This window comes from Lacerta agilis, chromosome 3 (assembly GCF_009819535.1).
Source record: "Lacerta agilis isolate rLacAgi1 chromosome 3, rLacAgi1.pri, whole genome shotgun sequence".
NCBI classification, from domain to species: Eukaryota; Metazoa; Chordata; class Lepidosauria; order Squamata; family Lacertidae; genus Lacerta; species Lacerta agilis.
In genome coordinates, this window is record NC_046314.1 from 88,018,434 (window position 1) to 88,033,210 (window position 14,777).

General features: G+C 43.8%; 1 protein-coding gene across 1 annotated transcript in view; it reads left to right on the forward strand.

Moving 5' to 3' along the window:
• Positions 1–8,701: 8,701 nt before the first annotated feature.
• The window catches only part of ITPKB (inositol-trisphosphate 3-kinase B), an 80,185-nt gene continuing 74,109 nt past the window's right edge, over positions 8,702–14,777 (forward strand). Inside the window, exon 1 of the mRNA XM_033144649.1 lies at positions 8,702–9,392. The gene's annotated coding sequence lies outside the window, so the exon portion shown is untranslated. The remainder of the gene's footprint in view (positions 9,393–14,777) is intronic.

Consider the following 14,777-nt stretch of genomic DNA (forward strand, 5'->3'; position numbering starts at 1 on the left):
AGTGCAGATTGTGCATGCAAGTTTGGGGCTGGGTACACAGAACATTATTGTCATCAAAATGCCAGCCTATACTTTTTCAACATTTAATCTGAATTTCTCCTTCCTGTGGAAAATCTGATTAGTTAAAACAACATATCTGCACCATTACTGGTGTGGACGTTTGTTAATGCACTTTCCTGGTACAGTGGTACCTTGGTTGTTGAACTTAATCCATTCTGGGAATCTGTTTGACTCCTGGAACCGTTCAAAAATCAAGGCGTGGCTTCCAATGGCTGCAGGAGCTTCCTGCACTCAATCGGCACCTGTGGAAGCCGCGTCGGAAGTTTGGCTTCCAAAGAATGCTCGAAAACCACAACACTTACTTCCTAGTTTTCAACATTCGGAAGCCAAAACGTACGAGTACCAAGCAGTTCGAGAACCAAGGTAAGACTATCCACTATTTGTCATGTGGAACTCTCCCCACAGAGTCCAGCACCTTCATTATACAGCTTCATTATACAGCCTCTTTACCTTGGCTTTTGAGATGAGCCTCATATTTTAAGGACCCACTTGATTTCTGTGATTTAAACTGTTATTAATATTGTGTTTTAATGTTGTAACCCACCCTGTGTTGGCATCCATCTGTCTTGGGAGACAATGAAGGAGTGTGCCTTTGGGGGGTGAGGTCAAGCTGTTGGACAGTTGCAGCAGCTGCTGTGGCCGTAGAGACCGATGCAGGAGAGACATGTTTTGTTGCAGCTGGGGCAGAGGAAGGCGTCCAGTTGTGCTGCTCCAGATGCACCATGGCATTTCTTCTCTCTGCTCTCCTTGCAGCAGTCATTCATCCTCTGGTCACTGCTGTGGATACACAACATGACTGCGTGCTTCAGGCATTGTGGTCACCTACAAGGGATTCCCACACAGCGGGGTTGATGTTGCCAGGCTTCATGTCATGTTTGCAGACATCTTTGTAACACAGACTTGATCTGCCAATTGGCCTGGTGCCAGTAGGCAACCAGCTTCCATTATGTGGGCATGACCAAGCCAGCATAGATGTCCCTGAGACAGGAGTGTGAACATGCTGGACCTTAGAATAAAGGATGGGTAAATAATATATTTAAGATTATGATTATTGCATGTGAAGGTGTTTTGGTGGGTGATTTCTATTGCCACGCCCCTACTTCTGTTTGCTCCCCACCTGAGCAGAAACTTGCCCATTTGTTTCCAGTGCCCCCACACTAAATTAAAGACTATTTCCACCAATTGTAACATGCTGAAGGCACATCAAATTTTCAGTAACCAAGTATGAGGCAGCTATTCTCTCAAAATCTCCACACACTAAATGTAGGGGATAATCTCAGAGATAGTAATCACAATACATGCATCAAACTTTAAAAAAATAATAATACGGAGGTATTGCACAATACCTCTATTCATAATTTTGGAATTTTGTTGCTGCTGCATTTGGGGTGGAGGTTGTGGTCGTATTGTTCATGGCTATGGGGACCTGTTGTTGTTGTTCAGTCGTTCAGTCGTGTCCGACTCTTCGTGACCCCATGGACCAGAGCACGCCAGGCACGCCTATCCTTCACTGCCTCTCGCAGTTTGGCTAAACTCATGTTAGTAGCTTCGAGAACACTGTCCAACCATCTCATCCTCTGTCGTCCCCTTCTCCTTGTGCCCTCCATCTTTCCTAACATCAGGGTCTTTTCTAGGGAGTCTTCTCTTCTCATGAGGTGGCCAAAGTACTGGAGCCTCAGCTTCAGGATCTGTCCTTCTAGTGAGCACTCAGGGCTGATTTGTTTAAGAATGGATAGGTTTGATCTTCTTGCAGTCCATGGGACTCTCAAGAGTCTCCTCCAGCACCACCTACCACTAAATAAAAGAGCCAATTGATATGGCTAAATGTGATGCTTTTGCAAGAGCTCATAATTCATTTATTAAAAAACCCAATAGAAACTGATTATTATTCCCTCCCACATCAAATGTACAAACCTTCATTTTGCCCATTGTAAAGCATAGTAACTGAGATCTGGTCACATTTGCTCTGGTGACATTTTTCTTAAAAGATGCATGCACACACAGGTACAGAAATATCTGTACACGCTGCATGTTGGTGTGGACTGCAAGTGATGGAATAGCAATAAATATTCATGCCAGGGGACGGGCCAAGAATGTGTGAAGGCTAACTTGCCGATCATGTGCACAGAATTACTCCTTTGTGATATGAAGATCCCATATGGAAGCTTCAATACTGTTATTTCATTCTTTCTATTCCTTGTAAAGAAGGGAAGCCAGGGCATAGCTTTACACTAGTCATATTCATAAATGCACAATCCAGTCAAAGTCAAGCACTTTTTAAGTCCCACCTATTTCAATGCAACTTAACAGTCCTGTTTAAATCACAGCTTAAAAAGCAGGTACTGTTAAGAGCAACTGGACATATTAATGAGTGTGTGATCACAGCCATTAGCAAGATGAATAAAAAATACTGATTCATTACATGCAATCCACATGTTGAAATAGGCTTGTCTTCCTTCCGTCATGGGGATTCCCACATGGCAGCCTCTGCACTTGTTTGCACACCAGGCAGTCTGAACTGTGGGTGTGGCAAAATGTGCACAGTTTTTCACTTTGTTCGCTACTGCTCCCTTGTTTTATCGATTGGCGCAGATAGTCTTTCTCACCATCTGATTAAACTGTTGCCAAACAACAGAAAGTTCAAGCTAAGGGACAGATTAGATACCCTGGCAGCAAACCTGCATGTTCAAACGTGGAACAATTCCAGTCATGTAGAAAGAAGCACTGGTGTGTCAGTTTGAGCAGCAGAGGCATGTACAAGCAGTGACAGGTTCTTTTAGACACATGTAGAAAACCACAGATGAAATAGCAATGTGATAAATTAAGGTGTATTGTTATTCAGCCCTGGATTCTGTCATAACATCTTTGGCTGCAATCCTACGTATACTTTCGTGGGAGCAGGCCCCACAGAAAACAGTGGAGCTTCTGAGTGATTGTGCTCAGAAATGTGCTGTTAAACCAGTGAATGTGTGCTTTTATGTAATATTAGGACTACTTGAAGTTGAAAGATAGTCCTGGGACACATAAGACTAACACCCTCCTGAAACTATGTATGTCTGGGTTTGAGCAGTCAGTGCTTGGATTCCATGTGAGCCAGATGTTCTCTGCCTTCGGTTCCATGATGAAAGAAAGGTGGGATTTAAATGCAGGAAAACAATTTGTTCTATTTACAATCATTGGTAGCTCACCTTTCCTATATAGTTCAGGCAGGGTAGGTAACAGCTATAATACAAGAATGTGATGGGTAGCTCAAAGCGCGCCAAGGAACATCTGCTTGGCAGTTGTCTGTGCTCTGCTTGGTTGCTCTGACGCACTGCAATAGGGGTGCACAACATCTTTACAAAGGAATGGCAGGTTGGGATGGAGGATGAATCTCTTTTTGTCTGCATTTTAACGAGAAACACCCTAATTTGCACTTATGAACCAGAGGGCAGAGCGGAACACAACTATCTTTTGAAATGTACCCTGTTCTGAATTTTTGCAAAGCAGTTCTTCAGCTAGACAATATGCATAGATAAGGCATTTATTAGTGTGAAATTTGCACAAAACACACACACACATATCTTAGTGAAAACAACACAAAAAACCTTCCTTGGAATTTGTATTTTTAAAATGCCAATTGCTGCAGAAATTGGAGAGCTGAATGTAAGATTGGAAGAATGAGAAAACAAAATTGACACATTCTTCCATCCCTAATGGCAGTGACCATTTCTTTCACTGCAGCCTCATATCACTAGGACAATGTCAGCCATGTCAAGGAGCAAAACATTACTGTGGGTTTGAACTTGGAGCCTGTTGTTGGCAATGCAGAGATCAGATGTGCTGTGTTAATGTGACTGGTCCCTTAAGTGCTGACATTTAGGTAAAACATACCACTTTCCCTGAGATCTTAGTAATTTAGCCAAGTACCCTTGCCAGCCAGCCAATAACCTTTAAAATAGACAAAGCAGTAATTAAAGTAGAAAAATGCTACGTACTTGACCCCAGCCAAGCCTAAACAAGAAGCTCTCACAGTTAGTTATTCTTCAAAATGCTTGAGCGCAAACTTTGTTCCATGGGTGTGGGACGACAGCTTTGGATGTTACAAAAAAGGCAGTGACAGAGCAAGTGTGAGTGATTTGCACTTCCTGTTTTCGTGTTTCCAGTATAATGTGCTGTCTTTAGGTTATGCACTGTTAAGGCTCCGCAGATCAAAGGGCACACGAAAAAGGAGAGGAACCAAAAATGGGAACAAAGCAACAGGATGCAATTAAGAAACCTATATGTTTATTTATATATTTTTAACACAGCCTTCCTCCAATGAGTTTAAAGCATACAAGGTTCTCCCCTGCCTCTGCTATCTTTACAGCTGTTTTGTGAGGTAAATTATAGATTAAGGGATGGGGACTGGAATGAGGACAACTCTGTGGCTGAATTGAGGACATGAGCCAGCTTCTACCATGTCTTAACTGGACACTGTAATTTCAGTTACAGGTGGGTAGCCGTGTTGGTCTGCCATAGTCAAAACAAAATCGAAAATTCTTTCTAGTAGCACCTTAGAGACCAACTGAGTTTGTTCCTGGTATGAGCTTTCGTGTGCATGCACACTTCTTCAGATACACTGAAACAGAAGTCACCAGATCCTTAAATATAGTGGGGGAGTGGGGAGGGGTATTACTCAGAAGGGTGGTGGGAATGGGTGATAGGCTGATAAGTGTGGAAAACCTGTTGACGACTCTAAACGGCTGCAATTAGTCTTGCAGGGAAAGGCAAGGGGTGAGATGGCTAAAGATAGCTTTGTTATTGCAGCCGTTTAGAGTCGTCAACAGGTTTTCCACACTTATCAGCCTATCACCCATTCCCACCACCCTTCTGAGTAATACCCCTCCCCACTCCCCCACTATATTTAAGGATCTGGTGACTTCTGTTTCAGTGTATCTGAAGAAGTGTGCATGCACACTTTTCCACACCTATCAGCTGATCACGAAAGCTCATACCAGGAACAAACTCAGTTGGTCTCTAAGGTGCTACTAGAAAGAATTTTCGATTTTGTTTTGACTGTAATTTCAGAAATAGACTGGAAAGAGAAGTGGCTGAATTGCAACTAATCACCAAACTTAAAACCATGGAGAAACCTGGTCTGAACAAAGACATTGGATTCTTATCTCATTATACATAACAAAGCTATCTTTAGCCATCTCACCCCTTGCCTTTCCCTGCAAGACTAATTGCAGCCGTTAAGAGTCGTCAACAGGTTTTCCACACCTATCAGCTGATCACCCATTCCCACCACCCTTCTGAGTAATTACCCCTCCCCACTCCCTCACTATATTTAAGGATCTGGTGACTTCTGTTTCAGTGTATCTGAAGAAGTGTGCATGCACACAAAAGCTCATACCAAGAACAAACTCAATTGGTCTCTAAGGTGCTACTGGAAAGAATTTTCTATTTTGTTTCGACTATGGCAGACCAACACGGCTACCCACCTGTAACTGGACACTGTACCTAATTCTTCTAGTATAAAAATAAAATGAGTAAGAAACCTCATCCCCACTTTATTGCTTTCTTGTCCTAATGCTTATTCTCCTTGTACCCTCTTTTTCACCCAGTCTCCTCCATTACTTTCCCCCCTCTATGCAGTACCTACATCTGCCCAACGGAAGCAAAAGAAACCTAATTTGCTATAATTTCAGCCATCCATCATGGAGTCACTGACTGCACTGAAGACAAGATTAAGAGGAATTGGGAGGATGTTGATTACTTTGAGCTTTGTGTTTCTCTACAACATATTTCTTTTTTCATGCTGTCATTTCTAAATTCTGGTTTGTTTGTTTTTAAAGTCTGTTGTGATTGTGACTGCTGTGATTCTTGAGCGCTGTCTTTTACTGCTGCAAGCTGTTTTACTGCATTTTATGACCTATTGTAAATGTAAATTACGCTGGAAACTTTGAGTTGAAGGGCATTATTTAAGTGTTTCCGTTAAATTATATTATAAACCACCCTGTGATCCTCAGATAAAGGGTGGTGTAGAAATTCAATAAATAAAAATAAAACCACAATGTACTATGGGCTCAGAGCAATTCGGAAATTGCTGGTCCCCAAACAGTGGCTTGGTATCAGTAGTGCATCATATTTCAGAAGAAAAGTCATGTTAGATAGTCATAGCAGCAACAATGAGTCATGTGGCAATGCATATTTTGTGGCATTAGCTTTCATAGGCTGCAGCCCTCTTTATCAAATGCATGACCCTGAGACCCCAGACTGCTTATAGTCTTCCAGATTGTGCTTCCAGATTGTGGGCAACAAATGAGTTGATCCTGAATGGAGACAACATTTCAGCAGAAATTTTACCAAACAACAGCAGAATCTTGTGCGTATCCAGTGGGACTTGCTTCCGGGTAAGTGTGTTTAGGATTGCAGACTAAAAATATATTTTGGTATCCAGTGCAGACAATAGAAATGGAGTCTCCATAATGAATTGTATTCATCTAGTTGTCAATCATTGGTGTAGCCAGGATTATTGGGGGGGGGCAGGACTTTGTTGGGGAGCAGACTTTTGTTGGGGGGGGGCAGAACTGATGTGATTGGTTGGTTAGTTAAGTATTTCTATTATTTTACTGGATTGGGGGGGGGGAAGCTGCCTCCATGCCCCCCTTGGCTATGCCCATGTTGTCAATAGCATAATTTGATATGCTTCCTATTTGCATCCTTTTAAAAAAGGATAACATTAAAATGAACAGACAGGAATAATGCAGAAGAGTCAAATGTCTGTAGGGCCGCAAAATACAACCGAATAAGTTTGTATTGATAACTAAAGCATGTTATTTGGCATCCTTCAGCGGTGCTCAAAAGCAATTGCAAGTCAACTTCCATACTCTTATTCATTTATGAAGAGACAGTCATTTTTGTACAAAAATTTAAAAATTACACTGACCTAAGACTTACAATCTAAAAGACACAATACAGAAGGGAAAAGGTACAAGGAGGGAAGAGGAAAACAAGCAAACACAGGTACCCAAACTTAGAGGACACAGTTCTAGGAGAAGAGGAGCTAAATGGTGGCTGGTGTGACTCATATTTCTCCTGTAGCAGCAAAGTACTGTAGAGGCATTACTCAAAGGCAGTTATAGCACCAGAAAAAGCAATGTAGGGAGGCAAGGGCAACATATCTTACATATTAGATTTCTGAATGAGAACATACATTGATGTTCCCATCCTAAAAATATTTCCTTAGAAGTACTGTACAGTACATCCTATTGGTTGTGACCAGTGCTATTATTTCTAGAAAAAGAGATGCTGGAACTCACCATGAACGCCTCCCTCATTCTCTTAGAATGGCAATGGCGCCTACCTAAGGGGTGCCGAAACCCACCTGAGTGGTGCTGGAACCGAGTTATGGCAAGTTCCTGCTGAAAAAAAGAAGAAGCCTTGGTTGTGACATAGTTGATTTTTAGGTGTGCTTATGATTGCAGCCTTATTTCAATCTCCCGTTATTAATTCCATGATCATGTGTAGGTGAAAACCTTATTTTCTTCATGTCCCTGTGGGGGTCCAGCAATGGGCGTCTGGGGTGGGGTGGGGGTTTAAGAAGCAACTTGACTTGATGGGACATTTGCACTCCTAGCTCTCCCTTTGGCGACACCTATGCACATGCTGCTTCTCACAGTGCATAGTTAAACTAGGGAATTTGCTGCCGCAAGAAGTCTAGATGGCCACTAACTTGAATGACTCTAAAAGGGGGTTAGTCAAATTAAGGCTATCCGTGGCAACTACTCAATATGACAATGCTGTACCTACACTTTTGGAGGCAGTATGCTTTTGAATACCAGTGTCTCTGGGAATCGCGGGTGAGGAGAGTGCTGTTGTGCTCAGGTCCTGGTTTTGGGCTGACCATAGGCATCTGGCTAACAACAGTGAGAATAATAATAATAATAATAATAATAATAATACTAATAATAATAATAATAATTTATTATTTATACCCCGCCCATCTGGCTGGGTTTCCCCAGCCACTCTGGGCGGCTCCCAACATTATATTAAAAACACGATAAAACATCAAACATTAAAAAATTCCCTAAACAGCGCAGCTTTCTTATGTCTTCTAAAAGTCAGATAGTTGTTTATTTCCTTGACATCTGATGGGTGGGCATTCCACAGGGTGGGTGCCGCTACTGAGAAGGCCCTCTGCCTGGTTCCCTGTAACCTCACTTCAGCGTCTGAGCTGAACAATGGGGGTGGAGATGCTCCTTCCGGTATACAGGACCGAGGCCGTTTGGGGCTTTAAAGGTCAGCACCAACACTTTGAATTGTGCTCGGAAACGTACTGGGAGCCAATGTAGGTCTTTCAGTACCGGCAGCCACTCCCAGTCAGGATGCTGGACTAGATGGGCCCTTGGCCAGATACAGCAGGACTCTTCTTATGCTTGTTCTGGTCCTGTGTATAAAAATATACTTCAGCCCTCAAGACTTGGGTTAATCTTGCCAGAGCACATTCCCAAAGGACCGTTTCCCCTTTTCAGTGAGCAAAGTCAAGGCCGCACCTCCCTGCACGAAATTAAGACTGAAAAAGGAAACTGGCTCCAGTGAGGGTTGGGGGGGGGGGGGGAAACAACTGCTGTTCCTGCATGCGTGCACTCTCCTGCGTGGGCACACTGCATTATTATTGCCTTGCGGGTGGCTTTGAATGGAGACCCCGGCTGCAAAGCTGCAGCAGCCCCAGCTTGGGATCTCGTTCTGCCAAAAGGAGTTGAAAAGGTTTTTAAATAGCTGCAGCAAGTTATACATAGTAAGAGCGAGCGAGGGGTGGAAAAACGGATGCTGTATCTTTAACCCACAACGGCTGGAGCAGATTTTGTTCTGAGCTAGTTAACAATGGAAACTTTTTTTTTAAGTGTTTCCCTCCATCGGTCCTGCCAAGCACCAGAGAGAGAGAAAAAAAATGAAAAGAAACTTGTTCCGCTGAGTTCAACCCCAGACAGGCTCACAACTTCCTTCCTGCTTTCCGACCCCCTCCCCTCCCTACTCTCTCTCTCTCTCTCCCTCTCTCTTTCTCTCTCCCGCACATTCAACAAACGTTGAAGAAGTAGCCAATGACAAGGGCGGTGTTGCAAAAGTCGAGCGCTGAGCACGGCGGCAGATCGGCCAACAAAACAAAAGTTCTCGATTCTGCCGATCAAACCATTCACTCGCTCTTTTGCAGTTCGGCTGCGGAGAGAGAGAGGAGGGGCAGTGAACGGACGCCGAAAAAAGCTGCGATCTGACTGTTGGAAATATTTCCTGGGGTGTTTGGAAGTCTGCGCGCCTTGATGCTAGGAGATGTGAACTAAAGGTGCAAAAGCCTCTCTGCGGAACAGGTAAGGCCAACCTCTCCTATTTCGCTCTGTGCATACCGCCACCCCCACCGCCCAGCTCGGCCGAGGGGATCGCTCCTTTCGCAGACCCTGTAGGAGCAGAAGAGATTTTTAGGCTGAGTGCGCGGGCGGGCAACGGCGCACACATTTCACAATGGCTATTTCTCAAGAGGTTGCCGAAATGCGCTCTGCTCAACTGGCAATGGGGCTCCGAGTCCTTGCAGGTTCCTTTGGCGGGGGGAGCCTCCGACAAGCTGCCTTTTTCGGGCAAGATCCGCTTGGAGTACAAAACCCAAAAAAGTCCTGCGGAGATTTCCAGAGAAGCGAAGTCTATCCGTTACGATGAGAGGTGGTTCAGCCAACGGAGTTAGATCTGCGATGGGGGTGGAGGGCGTTGAGATGCTGAACTGCAATTACTCACCTTTGTTTGTTTGGATAGACATCGCCAACATTTATTTGCCCTGTGTAGCGTGACGGTAAGGCATCCATCACGGGGTTTAGACTGCGCATAAACACACATGGCCACGTCCAGCATATTTACTCAATATCTAATGCACATCGCCTCCTTTCCTCTCCTTCGGCATTTGGACGCACTCAGAGTTTCCATAAAGGGAGCTGTAATTTTAATGAGCCGTTCAGGTAGCACAGAGAGCCAGCTAGTACGCCACGGTTGACTCCTGCCCCCCCCCCCCCCCCCCCCCAGACGCAACACTGGAGAAAAAGTGTGCCTTGTACTTAACGGAGTCACCAGAGGTATTTGCAGTACTGCTTGTACAAAAACAGTGTATACAAGAATTCTGCAAACTAAGGTATATGTAAACATACAGATGCACAGGGAGTCCCGACAGGGGTGCATTCAGCTCCGTAGCTGTGAGTTTTATTTTGCTATTCAAGCGTAGTTTTACATGGAGCTGCTCAGAAATGTGGAATTGCAAGAAAAGTGCTTAAAAGCAGAATTGCAAATATGCATACATTATGTATAAAAGCAGAGCCACAAGGCATGTCATTTGCGGTGTTCTGAGAAGCCGTAAGCAACAAGGGGAGGGGGAGAGGTAGCATATGTGCATAGCAATGTCAAGAAAAAAAAACAGGGAACATAAGCAGAGCCTTGGTCCAGAGGGTTACACAATCCTAAGAACAAACTCATGCTAATATGTGTAGCTATGCACAGTGGGTATAGTAAAGCAGTTACTGGTAATTGTGCTCACAAAAGCAGTGCTGCTAATACTAAACATGGCGCCCAGCTTTAGGAGTATCTAGTTTAGTTGTGATATTTGGGGGACTTGAACAAGCCACTTTTAACCTTAGAAATCTTTTAGCAACAACATGGGCTTTGCCTTCCTTGGGAGGGTGGAGTTAGAATGCAAGGAATCACAAGTTGGGGGGGGGTGTGCTCTGGCAGAAAGGCCCAGCTTGTGAGATTTCCTTTGGCATCTGGCTGGCCATGATGAGAACAGGATGCTGGACTAAGTGGGCGTTTGACTGATCCTGCTACATCATTATGACTTGCAGTTATGGAGTGTTAAAAAATAGTGTGAATACTTAAAATTCAGCAGCCAGGTTGCTCACTGGGACAAGATGGGTTAAGCTAGCGGTTTCCAACCAGGGTGCTGTGGAACCTGGCTGTGCCTTGAATGATGTTCAGGGATGCCGCAGGCAACACTGGCCTCTGTCCCTCTTTCCTTCCCTCCCTCCTTGGATGCCTTCTTGCATCTCTGCCTCCCAAAGACTTGCACAGCTGTTGGTTGCAGCAGCCCTGGCTACAAGCTCCACAGGTGAATAGGTGCCTCTTGGGCTCATCAGGGAGTGCTGGTTGCCAGGAGCTGAGACGACCTCAGAGTAAGCAAGCAAGCAGCCCAGCCAGCCCGCCAGCCCTTGCTGATGGGAATGGACAGACAAGTCCTAGGCCCCTGTGTGAGGAGGCATCTCTCTTTGGGGCGGGGGTGGGACAGCTCACAGACCACGGGCAGCAGCAGCGACTGCCCAGAGGACTCCCAAGGAAAGGAGGCTAAGTGAACACTCCACAAGGGAGGGTATGTGATAAAGGGTGAGAGGCTGTCAGCTCTGCGAGCAAGGGGTGACATAATCTGGCTCCTGAGCCCCACAAGGGTGCCGCAGAAAGAACATAGTTGGTCAAGGGAGCCGTGGACTCAGAAAAGTTGAACATCTCTGGTTTAAGCATATAACCCCAAAAGTGGTCCAGTTGCACTGGCTGACTATTAGTTTCCAGGCCCAATTCAAAGCGCTGGCTTTGACCTACAAAACCTTAAATGACTCAGGACTGCAATATGTTTAGAGCCACCTCTTCACATATGAACTGATCCGGACCCTGCTATCATCATATGAGGCCCTTCTTTGCGTGCTTCCTCTGTGACAGGTCTGGAGGGTGGCCACACAAGAATAGGCCTTTTCTGTGGTGGCTTACCACTTGTGGTATGCTCTCCTCAACAGGCCTGCCTGGTGTCTGCGTTACATATATTTAAGTGCCAGGCAAAAACATTCCTCTTCTCCTAGGCATTTGGTTAATTGAACAGTATGTATTGTTTTTGTTTTTATTATGGTATGTATTTCTGTGTTTTATATTTTAATCCGCCCTGTGATCCTTGAATGAAGGGCAGTATAGAAATTCAATTGATTAATTAATAACAATCATAATATTGTTGCAATTTCCAGAGTCTTGTAGCACTTGAAATGAACAAAGTTGTTTTGGGTTTTGGGGCAGAGACCACTTATTGAGTTACGTAAAGTGTTGCTCTTGGGACTAAACTAGACAAGGCAAAGGAGATCTATGAATAGGAACTCCTACTTTTTTAAAAAATGCTATTAATAGCTGTGGGGTGGGGGAGAGGAATTCCGATCTGGACCTCAGTGATGAGGGAGAGGATGTTAGCCCTTTCGCCTGTGCTATTTTCCTGATTAAAATTGCTTCTCCAGCTGTTATTAGCACCATGTGGCAAAGCTTATAGGTATTGGTGAGGAACTGGGAAAAGAATGCAGAGGGATAGGATTAAATACTCTTCTACCACCATAATTCATATTATATTTGCCCATGGCTGCTTTTTAAAAACATGGTCAATCTAGTTCATAGTTCTCTCTAGGTTGTGCCTTCAGAGGGTGGAGATACACAGTTCCCACCAAGGCTAACACTTTCATGCATTTGATGCAGGGGACTTGAACCACTAAAGGTTGTGCCACAATAAATGTGTTGATCTTTAAGGTGATACAAGACTCGCTGTTGATAACATTAACTCTTGACTATTTACAGGTTGGGACATACGGTATATGTTCAGGGACCAGAAGCCTATAGTGTAACACCACACAGGGATAAGAAGTTATTTTTACTGATAACCACTAACATCATAATAATCTTCAAAGGTTTGCACTGAAAGATGAGAGAAATTCTGCCATCTTAATGATTCTTTAGCTGCTTTGTTTTTAAATACAAAAGGAAGTACATCAAGGAGTAACTATTCTGTTTTAGATTATCTTGAACAGGCATCACAAAAATAGGTGCACACAGCAACACTGCCCCAGAATACTTTAATTGCACATGCTTATTGAAATATATAGGCATCAATAATAATAGTCACATCTTTCCCTCTAATGTAGGAATAGAGGCATTTGGCCAAGTTGCACTGGTATAGAATTCTGGTAACTGCATTTGCAGCCAAACCCTATGCATATTTACTAAGGAGTGATTCCTATGAAATTCAGTGGGATTTATTCTCAGAAATGTGTGAAAGACTAGATTCCATCCATGAAGTACCGGTAACTTCACTCAGGTTTCAGCATGCTGTCCAGCATCTCACAAATTCAGAATAGTAAACCACTGAGCAAAGCTATGTAGGAACTACAAATGTGCTTAGGTGCAGTGGTTTGGTAACTGCTCATCTAAAATTTGTGTCTTATGAGACCTTGTAAGTAGACAGATGCAAAAACCAAATGCTTATTCATGCAGCCAGGCACATAAAATTGCTGAAGTTTTATTTACATTTAAGCAGCGTACAAATTTTGTTAAACAAACAAATAAATGGGCACCTGAATTCACAGAGGTAGTGCCAATGTGAAAGACATTAAATGCACACAATAAACGTCTGCATCACACAACTTACCATTGCTGAATCGGGAATAGAGCAAACCACACAGATGCGTATCAGACTTAAAAGCTGTAAGTGTTTCTATGCCCAAAGATTTAGTGGCATTACAAGTTGCAAACACAACAGCACACCCATACATAATAATAAATGCATCTGTACCAACTCTGGTACAGGAGGAAGTAACTGCGAATTATGTGATCCAATCCTATGCATATTTTGCCATAAATAAATCCCACTAAATTCAGTTGGTGCTTATTCTCACAAAAGTTCCTAAGACTGCAGCCTTGGATAGCTTGTTTATACATGAAGTAACTCTGCCTAGGTTTCAGCAAGTTGCCCACAAATTCAAATCATATGCCAAGGTATATAGCAACTTACAGGGTGCATAGGTACAGTGTAATGTAGTATGGTATAAAATAAAGGAATGGTGTGAAGTAGGATAGCTCACATCCAAAGAGACATGTCAGTAGCTCTCCTTCCCTCAGTCTTGTCATGCCTTTTGTCTTTACAGCTCAGTTTTCCCCTTCAAGTAGGCCCTCACACGATTAGCCCCATGGCAATGGGCAGCTGCCCCCAAGCAAGTAAATAATAAAAAATGCTTAACTAACTGACCAATTAACTAACTGTCCCCCCCACTATAAATCCTGTCCTCCTAACATAAATCCTGACTATGACCATGATTAGGCCCATTAGATTTGTGAGTCTCTCAGCATCCCCACCACAGTCTCTCAGGCCTACATCTAGGGCTGCCCATTACACATTCCCCCACAACTCTTGCCTCCATTTGTTTTATAAATGGGGGGGAGGGGGAGAGCTAAACTTTTAGCCACACCACCTCACATCCTCTACCCTTGTGGATACATCTTCACCTATAATTTCCTTCAAAGCAATGGCCAGAGCTATTACCACCCCTCCGCATCCTACCAGCAAGTCTAAGACTTTTATTTGCCCAAATTTTAAGTTCAGAGTTAAGATCTGGGGGCTAATAAGGAGATTTGCCCATGGCTCCCTTCTGTGCCCCAGCCTTTTTGATCTCTTCCAATAGCATCCCTCCCTGGACCACCCTGCTCTGTGGAAGGGGGGGCTATTGGGTTGTTGTTTTTATTATGTATTTCGTGATTTTATATCTTGATTTTATTCTGTGAACTGCCCTGAGACCCCTGGGTATAGAGTGGTATATACATTCAATAAATAATAATATGCCTCGTCCAGAGGCACTCATGTGTCTGCAGATCTTACTTCTTTCAATATGACTGTGACTGTGTTTACTTTAGGGAAAGTTACTCATCCA